The sequence below is a fragment of the Oncorhynchus gorbuscha genome, linkage group LG08, assembly GCF_021184085.1.
Source record: "Oncorhynchus gorbuscha isolate QuinsamMale2020 ecotype Even-year linkage group LG08, OgorEven_v1.0, whole genome shotgun sequence".
Classification (NCBI taxonomy): Eukaryota; Metazoa; Chordata; class Actinopteri; order Salmoniformes; family Salmonidae; genus Oncorhynchus; species Oncorhynchus gorbuscha.
In genome coordinates, this window is record NC_060180.1 from 33,478,153 (window position 1) to 33,490,883 (window position 12,731).

The 12,731-nt window shown below is 41.6% G+C and overlaps 1 non-coding gene across 1 annotated transcript; it reads right to left on the reverse strand.

Annotated features, from left to right (window-relative positions):
* Nucleotides 1-2,849: 2,849 nt before the first annotated feature.
* On the reverse strand, nt 2,850-2,931 carry trnas-aga. Its single transcript has one exon. It is a non-coding gene; the product is annotated as a tRNA-Ser (tRNA).
* Between the last annotated feature and the right edge of the window lie 9,800 nt (nt 2,932-12,731).

Sequence of the window (12,731 nt, forward strand, 5' to 3'; positions counted from 1 at the left end):
GCACAGGCAGGGAGCCCAGCCAACAGCGAGTTGCAGTAATCCAGACGGGAGATGACAAGTGCCTGGATTAGGACCTGCGCCGCTTCCTGTGTGAGGCAGGGTCGTACTCTGCGGATGTTGTAGAGCATGAACCTACAGGAACGGGCCACCGCCTTGATGTTGGTTGAGAACGACAGGGTGTTGTCCAGGATCACGCCAAGGTTCTTGGCGCTCTGGGAGGAGGACACAATGGAGTTGTCAACCGTGATGGCGAGATCATGGAACGGGCAGTCCTTCCCCGGGAGGAAGAGCAGCTCCGTCTTGCCGAGGTTCAGCTTGAGGTGGTGATCCGTCATCCACACTGATATGTCTGCCAGACATGCAGAGATGCGATTCGCCACCTGGTCATCAGAAGGGGGAAAGGAGAAGATTAATTGTGTGTCGTCTGCATAGCAATGATAAGAGAGACCATGTGAGGTTATGACAGAGCCAAGTGACTTGGTGTATAGCGAGAATAGGAGAGGGCCAAGAACAGAGCCCTGGGGGACACCAGTGGTGAGAGCGCGTGGTGAGGAGACAGATTCTCGCCACGCCACCTGGTAGGAGCGACCTGTCAGGTAGGACGCAATCCAAGCGTGGGCCGCGCCGGAGATGCCCAACTCGGAGAGGGTGGAGAGGAGGATCTGATGGTTCACAGTATCGAAGGCAGCCGATAGATCTAGAAGGATGAGAGCAGAGGAGAGAGAGTTAGCTTTAGCAGTGCGGAGCGCCTCCGTGATACAGAGGAGAGCAGTCTCAGTTGAATGACTAGTCTTGAACCTGACTGATTTGGATCAAGAAGGTCATTCAGAGAGAGATAGCGGGAGAGCTGGCCAAGGACGGCACGTTCAAAAGAACAACAACTAATGCCGAAACCTAGGATCGACAACGACAACGTTGACAGAAAAAAACAGGCTTGTTAGGAGTGAATGGGCCATCAGGCATAGCCTGCAGAAGATATTTTTGTTCTTCCCGTCAATACAATCCACTGACAATGAACGACGAGTTGTGCGTTCCGAGATGCTTTTTGCAATTCTCTTTCAGCCTCTCATCAACTAGCTGTTTTTCCAGAATATAAAAAATACGAGAGTTATTCCCTACTCATATTAATTAGTTGTCATTTACATTACCTTAATTACCCTCTTGGTCCTACCCGGCACGCAGGCGTCCCATCTAGAGCTCTGGAAATGCAAATGCGCTACGCTAAATGCTAATAGTATTAGTTAAAACTCAAAAGTTCATTAAAATACACATGCAGGGTATTGAATTAAAGCTACACTCGTTGTGAATCCAGGCAACAAGTCAGATTTTTAAAATGCCTTTCGGCGAAAGCATGAGAAGCTATTATCTGATAGCATGTAACACCCCAAAAGACCCGCAGGGGACGTAAACAAAATAATTAGCATAGTCGTCGCTACACAAACCGCACAAATAAAATATAAAACATTCATTACCTTTGACCATCTTCTTTGTTGGCACTCCTAGATGTCCCATAATCACTATTGGGTCTTTTTTTTCAATTAAATCGGTCCATATATAGCCTAGATATCGATCTGTGAAGACTGTGATAAACGGAATAAAATAGCGTTTCATAACGTAACGTCATTTGTTTTTATTCAAAAAGTCGACGATAAACTTTCACAAAACACTTCGAAATACTTTGTAATGTAACTTTAGGTATTAGTACACGTTAATAAGCGATAAAATTCATCAGGAGGCGATGTCAATTCTATAGGTGTCTGTTTCGAAAAAATGTCTTGGAGAGAGCTCGACCAAAATATCCAGTCGGAGACCGGAGGGAATCGATTCCCTTGATTCAGTTAGACCAAGAATCAATTGCGAATCAAATGACAAGACTCTAGACAACGTGTGGAAGCTGTAGGCACTGCAACCTCGGCCTCATTTAATTCGATTCACTTTGAACAATCTCTTGAAGTCGCGGATGGATATTTTTTTCCATTTTCAGTGATCAGATATTCCTGCACTTTTTGATGAAACGCACGTTCTGTTATAGTCACAGCCTTGATTTAACCAGTTTTATAAACGTCTGAGTGTTTTCTATCCACACATACTAATCATATGCATATACTATATTCCTGGCCTGAGTAGCAGGGCGCTGAAATGTTGCGCGATTTTTAACAGAATGTTCGAAAAAGTAGGGGGTAGAGTTAACAGGTTAAGTCATTTATTTTTCAACTGGATTTTACAAAGGTGCATGACATGCAGGGGCTAAAAAGTTGTCAGGAGTGGGTTTCAAACCATGCCATGTCTGCGACCTGAATGACTTAATGGTTATTTTCAACGCAATCATGTTTTTTTCTTTTAGGGTTTAACAAGGTTTATCACCTATGACCTGTGGCTTGACTTAGATGTGGCCAGTTCGATTACCCTGCAGTCTTTAAGAGTGTCTTCAGAATATGGCCATTTTGACATGAATTTAAAAATGCCTCAGATAGGACCAAAAAAGTGTCTGGAGCTAGCCGTCGGGGTAAGAGTGACAACAGGTCCACATGTCAAAATGGGGGAAACCTTAGCAAATGGCTTCATGGTTATTCATGAGAATCGTGTTGTTGTATTGTTGAGTGTATGATGGGATCTCACCTGAAATCTGTGGCTTGACTACAAACCTGTAACCTATGCTACTGTGGCCTATAGAGCTAGAAGGATGGATAACCAGGTGTGTAAAGGTGTGAGGTGGGATAGATGGCCTGCAGTCCTATACCAAATGGACAACTATTCGTTATGTACTTGTGGAGATCTGAGAGAATGTGATTGGTATAAGAAACATGACTAAACTTCCACCTCCGGAGGGGTCAAAAAATATTTTTCTTAATTGTGGGCAGGATTCGAACCTGCTCAGGAAGATCCTAATGGATTTCTAGTCCATCGCCTTAACCACTCGGCCACGACAACATTGACAGAGGAAAACAGGCTTTTTAGAAGTGAATGGGCCACCAGGCATTGCCTACAGAAAGTGATAATTTAACAACTGAAAGATAATGCAGTAACTCATTATAATGCAATAACATGATATGTTCCCCTCATTCATTTGTTATTAAGTACAGCTGTTTTCTTATTTTCCTTGATCTTTGCTCAGCTCCAGAAGGTCTGCATTTGAGAGTGTTTATAGCGCTGCATTTCTTCCTCATCTTACCATGGATAGGATTTGGTGCATTCCGGAGTTCACTTATGGTGCCACAAAGGTAAACTTAGGAGAAATTAATTTTAGCATACTGTACATGCCTGTGCATAATGTGCATAACAAAACATCATTATTTTCATTATCTTCAAAGGAATTCTGTAGAAGCAGCCTTTATTTTCAGAATCTGCATGCCTGCTGGGAGGAAAAATATTACAATAAACAGGTAAGATGCATCCCACAAAAACATAAACAACAGAAAGAGTTTTATTTCAAGACAGTTTCGAGAAGGTGGTCATAAGAGTTTTTGATATCACTTGCAAATTGTGAGGCATGAGCAGTTGTGAAATGTTGAGAGAGTCCCTTCTGAAAGCATATGATATGGTATTTCGTGGCACGGTCTCACACCTTACCTCATCTTGCAGAAGAAGCTCATGGTCCACTATCTGCTGCTCCAGAGTCATGGCCAGGTCCTGCACCATGTCACCACGGAGCACATGAGCAACTGGCTGGTGTCTCAGGGCAAAAAATCCCTTAGGGAGAGGTGAGTACCACATCAGCACTCACCTTCACTGCCATTCCCTGCCACCAGCAGCAGGGTGTGTGGGTAAAATTAAACAACAGAAAAATCAGAAGCCAGGAAAGTTGAATTGCTCTGTGTTTTATTTGAAGGGTGTGGAAGGAAACCCTGGAGGAGCGAAACGACCTCATTCGGCTGGTAAGAGAATGAGAGTTAGAGACATACTACAAGTTAGTCAGCTCTTTACCAGCCTTTCAACAACAACATAGCACAGCAGAATAGATCTGTTGTGAAATTACACTAATGGGACTTACTGTTTCATACTGCAGGCCTGGGAAGTAAACACTTTCCTAAAATAGATGGACATAGAGCACGAGGCTTTCTGCAAGCTCCGCCGCTCCATGCACCCCACCTCGTCAGCTGACATGTCAGTTCCATGTACTGCCCTGCATATCACTTGATCCATTTATCTACACATCTGGAACTACGCAAAAACAGACAAAGACCGTGTTCTATGTGAGCACATTGCACATCGTTTAGCTTTGTCTTCTCCTTTTTGTTGATTTCAGCGATCCTAAGGTCCACAGCATCGTGGAAAGAGCTGTGAGAAGCATTCTGGGCGAGCAGTCCAATGAGCTCCGTAGCAACCTGCTCAGCCCATCTCAGGTGGTGGTGGAGGTGGTGCCCAGGCTCCTCCTGGCCCTGTGGCTGCAGCCAGAGGAAGGACATTCAGAGCACGCAATCCTTATAAGCGGGATGGCCGTGGGCATGGTGGCGGCCGTAGTGGAGAAGCTCTCCTGCATGTTAAAGGACCCTTCCCCTCACATCCCTTTCTCCCGGGCTGCTGCTTTTGACTCTGTGTGGTCAATCCTCGGGAGAATCAGTCAGTCCTTCTCCACGGATGACCTCCAGACCCCTTTTTATATGAGCTCTGTCTGTGCCTTTGTGGCGGACGAGGTGCAGAGCTGCTTCCAGCCCCCTGCAGCCACCCTATCAGTCCCCCCTGTCCTCGCGGTGGCTGTTTCCACCACACTACCAGCTGGCATCCAAGCAGGTGAATAGCAATGATAGAGATCACTCTGACAGATGCCTGTTCCGATGACATCTAGGTGCCTTGTAGTAGTAGAGCTCATCAGGATTGTTGTTGTCACCCATAACACAGACCCGGCTGCTTCCCACCTGGAGGTTGAAGACATCACCCCTAACACAGAGGCAGATCCGGCTTCTTCTCTCCTGAATGTGGTGGACATCACCCCTAATACAGAGGCAGATCCGGCTTCTTCCCACCTGAATGTGGTGGACATCACCCCTAACACAGAGGCAGAGCCCATCTCTTCCCTCTTGGAGGTTGTGGACGTCACACCTGAAGAAAGGACTCTCACGATGGCTGTCTTCGCCATTCTGCCAGCTGACATCCAAGCAGGTGAGTAACACTTAGAGAGCACTCTGACAGGTGCCGTTTGTCATGACATCTTAGTAGAACCTTTCAACTGGCCAATGTTTTGAAGCTACGGTTTGCATTTGCTTACATTCTGTTCCTATTTTTTCACTTTCCAGAGGATGTTGCTGTGTTCATCCCGGATGTCACCCCCCAACACACACCAAGGACTTGACACTGGATGTTCCACGCAGAGCTAGGAAAGGGGCAGTCCGGCAATTATTTTGCAGGCTTTGGAGGACAGTGTGCTGCTGCGCCTGCCACAAGGAAGAGGAGGAACAATATTAATTATTTATCAGACCTTCAGAAATGGGATTGAACTATAGACCATTAAATTATTTGCATTATAATTGGACTCAATTCTGCTTTTCTTCTGTTTACTACTTAAGTTCAGAACTTTTCTATAAACTTTCACTTTGCAAGTGTAGAGTAGGTTGTGTAAATACGTGGAAAAGATCCCAATTTTAATGCTTTGAATAATACATAAAAAAATCTGTATTATTTCACAACAAAAAAACGGAGGCAAAATAACGGAGGGCGCTCAACCAACGTTGAGTTGAGGTGCAACCAACAATTTGAATCATCATAGAAAAGGAAAAAGTGCAACTCTTGCTCACTATAAAAAATGCATTGTTTTATTCAGGCAAGGTTAAAAGGTTAATGTTTCGGCCTAGTCTATGGTGATATGCAAGTTGTGTTTGCCCAGTAAAAGGGTGACCCAGACTCACCCTGGTTCTTGAGGGTTGAAGACAGTGAAAAATGATCATTAAGTAAATGGGACTTTTCAATTCTTGAATAAAAATCTTTAATGAACATGAATTTAAATACAATTGACTTGAGGATCATAGCAGGCAGGCTGACGCTCTAGCCCTGAAGGCCCTCTGCCTCTACCTCTGTGTGGTTCATCTCAACCAGGAGGTTGTGTGCGTTGTCTTTCTCTCTGTGGGTGTGAATCACTATGACCTCTCCCTCTGCCTGCCATTTTGCTGATCAGAAGCATTCTGCTTTTTCTTGCTCACATGAACAGGAGGAATGGCCTCTGGGGTTACCTCCTCCTCTATCTAGCGCCTCTTCCACCTCCTCTTTCTGGCTATGTTCGACTGAGGTCACTCCTTCTCTCTCCCTGGGTGTTGGATAGTTCCTCCTCCTCTGTGTCTTTGTGAGTTTAGAGGGATTTATCCTGTTCCTGCTCCCTCTAAGGGTGTGCACCGTAATCTCTTTCGGTGTGTTGAGGGGTTCAGTGGTTTTGGAGGGAGTCTGAAGTTCGATCTCTAGCAATGAGTTTGGGGTCTGTCCTGTGGTGGTGTCCCCCTCCCTCCTAAGGAGGAGCCACTGAGACATGTGATGAGGCCAAGGAAAATTACTCTGCAAGGACGGGATAGGACACATCACAACACTGCTGCTCATTCATATTCAATCACACCTCAGAGTACGGACGCAAACATGGACACCCCCCCCCCCCCCCACACACACACGCACACAATAAACGTACCTGTACATATCAGAATCATACATTCGACAGCCACCTCTTCCCCCACATGTATTGATCCCCCACCTCAAACATGTTGAGTCAATTCCAGATGCTGGAATGGTGCTGGAATGCAGGTGCAGTCGGGCCTAATGTGTAATGATGTGATAGCATGTGTACCCCATATCCTGTGTTTGTGTTGATGTTTTTTTTGTATTATTTAACTTTTATTTAAAAAAGGAAGTCACACTGAGATTAAACATCTATTTTACAAGAGTGCTTTGTATAAGTTGAAGTCATATTGAACAACTACCAGAGAGAACATTCTCTACATAGGAATTACATACCATATTTTTTCCATACATCAAAATAATACTTTATTGTCAATCAGCAGTTACTTACCTAGATAAGGCCTCAACACGGCCCCAGTTAATGGTTGAAAATAACTTATTTCAGTGCCAATGAGTTACACTGAGTGTATAAAACATTAAGAAAACCTGCTCTTTCCATGACATATGCTGAGCAGGTTAACGCTATAATCCTTTGTGGATGTCACTAGTTAATTCCACTTAAATCAGTATAGATAAAGAGGAGGAGACAGGTAAAAAAATATATATTGTAAGGCTTGAGACAATTGAGACATGGATTGTGTATGTGTCATTCAGATGGTGAATGGGCAAGACAAAATATTTAAGTCCCTTTGAACAGAGTATGGTAGAAGTTTGTGTCAAGAACTGCCATGCTGTTGTGTTTTTTACGCTCAACAGTTTTCCCTAAGTATCAACAATGGTCCACCACCAAGGGGGGGATACTCAATAAGAAGGTGTTCTTATTGTTTTGTTCACTTAGTGTAGATCCCTAGAATATACTTTCATTTGTTGTGTACTGATACTGTAAATACACAAATTATATTAATGTTATCTACAATATATTATAATACTGTAAGCCTCCCTGCTGCAGGGGCATTTCCTCCTATAATTCTGAGCTGATTTTCTTCACTTCAGCAATATTTTGTAGCTTTGTTCATTTTCACATTTATTGTGTTTGGAATGGCACTGTTTTTATTTTATTTTATTTTACCTTTATTTAACCAGGCAAGTCAGTTAAGCCTAGGGCTCTATACTGCCCCCGTTGGAGAAAGTGCGTGCCCATAGTAAACTGATTTTTTTTTCTCCCAAAATTGCTAATATATGCATATAAAAATTATTATTGAATAGAAAACACTCTAAAGTTTCTAAAAACGTTTAAATTATGTCTGTATGTAAAGCAGAACTCTCAGGGAAGCCTTTCCCCAAACTCTCTCTTGTGAAGAGAAAAGTTGGGTCAACTTTGACATCATCGCCCCCACCCTTCCCAGGCAGCTACCGATCCAGGAACAGTCTCTATCTCTTCAGCGCGATGCCTGCTTTCAAATGGCACATTCATTGTGAGAATCCCACGAGCCCTCGACGTTTGGCGGGCGAAATTGCTCGTGTCCCTCTGAAAAACAGGCACTCTATTGCGCGCGGCCGATTTGGAGTACGTTCTTTTCCATGATCCAGCATTTGAAGCCGGTTTGTCTGTTCGCGCTGATCTTTGTTCTACATGCTAAAAACATCATAAAACTCGATTTTTCACATAGTTTGACCAGTTTAGTCGACATATAATATGTAAATTGGAGGTTTTGATGCGCAAGAGTGCTGGACCAGAAGTCATTTTGGATGCATTTCAGCCGAAGCTGTTAACATATGCTAATACAGAGACACACAACGTGAAACCAAACGATGTATTGCGTAAGTATGACTCCTTCTACGTCTTCTGATGGAAGAACATCAAAGGTAAGGGAATATTTATGTGGTTATTTTGGGTTTCTGTGGACTCCAAACGTAGAGACATACTGCTAATATCTGAGCGCCGACTCATAGTATAGCCCAGTGAACGATGTCTGTAACGTTAAAAATAAATGTAATACAGCGGTTGCATTAAGAAGAAGTGTATCTTTGTAAATATATGTAGAACATGTATATTTAGTCATGTTTATTGCTTGTTATCTGACGTTATCTGTCGGAGCTATCATAATTTCTCCGGACATTTGAGTAGCATTTTTTGAAATGTCGTCATTGTAAACAGAGATTTATGGATATAAATGGCATATTATTGAAAAAAAATACCTTTCATTTGAGCTATTGGACTTGCGGTTGCATTAAGTGGAGGTTAAATATTTCTAAGAATATTTTTTTGTGTTATGGTAATGAGCTTGAGCCGTAGTCACGATCCCGGATCCGGGATGGGGAGTTCTAAGAATTAAGAACAAATTCTTATTTTCAATGACGGCCTAGGAACAGTGGGTTAACTGCCTGTTCAGGGGCAGAACGACCTTGTCAGCTCAGGGGTTTGAACTTGCAACCTTCCAGCTACTAGTCTAGCGCTCTAACCACTAGGCTACCCTGCCGCCCCAGGGTAGGCAGGGTAGCAGGAGATGCTATCGTAAAGTTTTGTCTTATCACTCAAAGTAAAAACCTCAATTTAACACAATATTAGCAGATTTACATTCAGTATAATTATCCCATAATTCTACTATTAACTTTTTTAATCATGATTAAATATCTACGAGAGAGAAGATCTTAAACGTCCCTGATTCGATCCAGGGTTTAGGAAGATTTTAACAAGGTCCTCTCTTATTCACTATTTATATAAATGATTTAGACAAAAATATCCAAAATGCAACTTCATTTTTTATGCTGATGATACTGTTATTTACTGTTGTGCCTCGTTTCTAACAAAAGCTTCCCAAAACTTGCAAACTGCTTTTTATACATTTCAACATACCTTGTGTCAATTGAAGCTTATCCTCAATACTGACAAAACTAAACACCTGAAACCCCACCTCTTTAAGGAATACCTAGGATAGGATAAGTAATCCTTCTCACCCCCCCCTTTAAGATTTAGATGCACTATTGTAAAGTGACTGTTCTACTGGATGTCATAAGGTGAATGCACCAATTTGTAAGTCGCTCTGGATAAGAGCGTCTGCTAAATGACTTAAATGTAATGTATGTAAATGCAAATGGTGTTTTCTAAAGCAAGAAATAGACCTCTGAACCTTTCACCTATTACTACCTGTCAGGGCAAGGATATTGAATTTGTAACCTCATTCAAATATCTTGGAATTTTAATGGATGATGGCCTCTCTTTTAAATTGCGAATAAATAGCAAATAAATTGAAGCTGAAATTGGGAATTTATTTTAGGAATAAGGCCTGTTTTTCTGTTGAAGCCACAAGGAGGCTAGTATCAGCTACATTTATGCCTTTACTAGACTATGGGGATATTTTATATATGAATGCTTCCGCTCAGTGTTTGAGATCAATTGACAGCCTTTACCATGGCACTGTGAGATTTATTTTAAACTGCAAAACCCTTACGCACCACTGCACTTTGTATAACAGGGTTGGCTGGCCTTCTCTAGTAACTCACAGGCTCAGTCACTGGTATACTTTTATTTACAAAGCCATTTTGGATTTACTACCTTTTTATTTGGGCATTTTTATTGTTCAGAAATGTGGTGGGTACTCTCTTCGTTCGTTGGACTTTATCCTGCTAATTGTTCCATTTGGGAAAAGGGCTTTTATAAACTCTGCGCCATCGTCTTGGAACGCCTTACAAAAATACTTTTAAACTGGAAGAACTTGTCCCGATTGGTATTTTTAAATCACTGATGAATGATCTTGAGACTGATTCCCCGATCTGTCCTTGTTTTTAATTTTCTGTTTTTGATTTTGTTATACTCTTGTGAATTCCATGGTTTTTACTAGATTACTTGTAGTTTTCATGTTATTTGTCTGTAATTTTTGTAATGACTTGGTTGCTGCCTATCTTGGCCAAGACGCTCTTGAAAAAAACATTTTAAATCTCAATGAGCCCTTCCTGGTTAAATAAAATAAATAATGCACAGACACACTAAAGCTGTACAGTGTAGTTTGAGTAGTCAGTTTCAATTATTTGCAGATGTATTCTCTATTATTTACAAATTCTCCTCCTTCAGTCTTTTTTCCTCCTTGGCCTCGTTTCTCATTACATGGGATTTCCCCAGTGCCAACTTCACATGAGATAGCCGCTGTCTACTGTCATGTGGTGCTGGATGACAGATATCGCTTTGCCAATATCGCTGCTGTCCATAGTCCTAAAATACACAATCTCGGCTATTTGCATATGTACCACCTTCCAAACTTGACCCCACACACAAACACACACATTAATGCTAATCTCTCACACACTTTTGAACATTGCACAACCTGCAACAAGACACTGAAAGAGCATTTTATTTATTTTATAAGTGTGTTTGTGTTTGAATAAAGACCCGAAGAAGGAAATCAGGAAATCAATGTGTGGATGTTGATTGGACAATGTATATGTGTATATGTAGCGTGTATTTTACTGCAGTATGATCAGATTGCTTTGTTTAAACCAGAATGAAGATTTGGTCTGAGAAACTATGCCGATTATAGCATAATTGCTATTTTTTATACTTTTTAAATAAGGCAATGTTTATATGACCCCCTTTCAAAGAGTCGCTCATTAATCACTTTCTTGCGGATATACAGTGCCTTCAGAAAGTATACCCCTTAACTTATTCCTCATTTTGTTTTCTTACAGCCTGAATTCCAAATGGATTAAATTATAGTTGTTTTATCATCTCACCAAGCTGCAGACAATACCCCATAATGACAAAGTGAAAATATGTTTTTTATTTTTTTCTCAAATGTATTAAATTAAATACAGAAATATCTCATTTACAATATTCACACAGTATTCACATTTAAGTATTCACAATACATGTTGGCAGCGATTAGAGCTCTGAGTCTTTCTGGGTAAGTCTCCAAAAGCTTTGCACCCTTGGATTGTACCATATTTGCAATATCACAATATATACAGTACCAGTCAAAAGTCTGGACACACCTACACATTTAAGGTTTTTCTTTCTTTTTCCAATGTTTTACATTTTAGAATAATAGTGAAGACATCAAAACTATGAAATAGCACAATTGGAATCATGTAGTAAGAACAAAGTGTTAAAACAAATCAAAATATATTTTATATTTGAGATTCTTTGAAGTAGCCACCCTTTTCCTTGACCACTTTGCACACGCTTGGTATTCTCTCAAACCTTTTCATGAGGTAGTCACCTGGAATGTTTTTCAATTAACAGGTATACCTTCTTAAAAGTTAATTTGTGGAATTTCATTCCTTATTAAAGCGTTTGAGCCAATAGGTTGTGTTGAGACGAGGTAAGGATGGTTTACAGAAGATATCCCTATTTGGTAAAAGACCAAGTCCATATTATGCCAAGAATAGATCAAATAAGCAAAGAGAAACAACAGTCCAACGTTACTTAAGACATGAAGGTCAGTCAATACAGAAAATTTCAAGAACTTTGAAAGTTTCTTCTAGTACAGTCGCAAAAACCTTGAAGCGCTATGATGAAACTGGCTCTCATGAGGAAAACCCAGAGTAACCTCTGCTGCAGAGGATAAGTTCAGTAGAGTTAACTGCACCTCAGATTGGAGCCCAAATAAATGCTTCACAGAGTTCAAGAAACACACATCTCAATATACACTGTTCAGAGGAGACTGCGTGAATCAGGCCTTCATGGTCGAATTGCTCCATTGAAACCACTACTAAAGGACGGACACCAATAATCAGAAGAGACTTGTTTGGGCCAAGAAACACGAGCAATGGACCTTAGACTGGTGGAAATCTGTCATTTGGTCTGATGAGTCCAAATTTGAGATTGTTGCCTTTCAATGTGTGTGTAAAGAATCCAGGGTGTTAAGTTGTGTCACGACTTCCGCCGAAGTTGGTGCCTCTCCTTGTTCGGGCGGCGTTCGGAGGTCGTTGTCACCGGCTTTCTAGCCGCCACCGATCTACGTTTCTTTTTCCATTTAGTTTTGTCTTGATTGTACACACCTGGTTCCCATGATATTTTGTGCATGATTGTTCCTTGTTGAGTGTTGAGTGTTGAGTGTTAGTTCTGTGTCATTGTGTGTTTTTCCCTGCGTGGAATTTATGATTGTTTATTTTTCGAGTAAAGTACATTATTTTACTCAGTTCTGTGTCCTGCTCCTGACTCCGTCCTCACCTCTGCACACTGACACTTGACAATTTGGGTC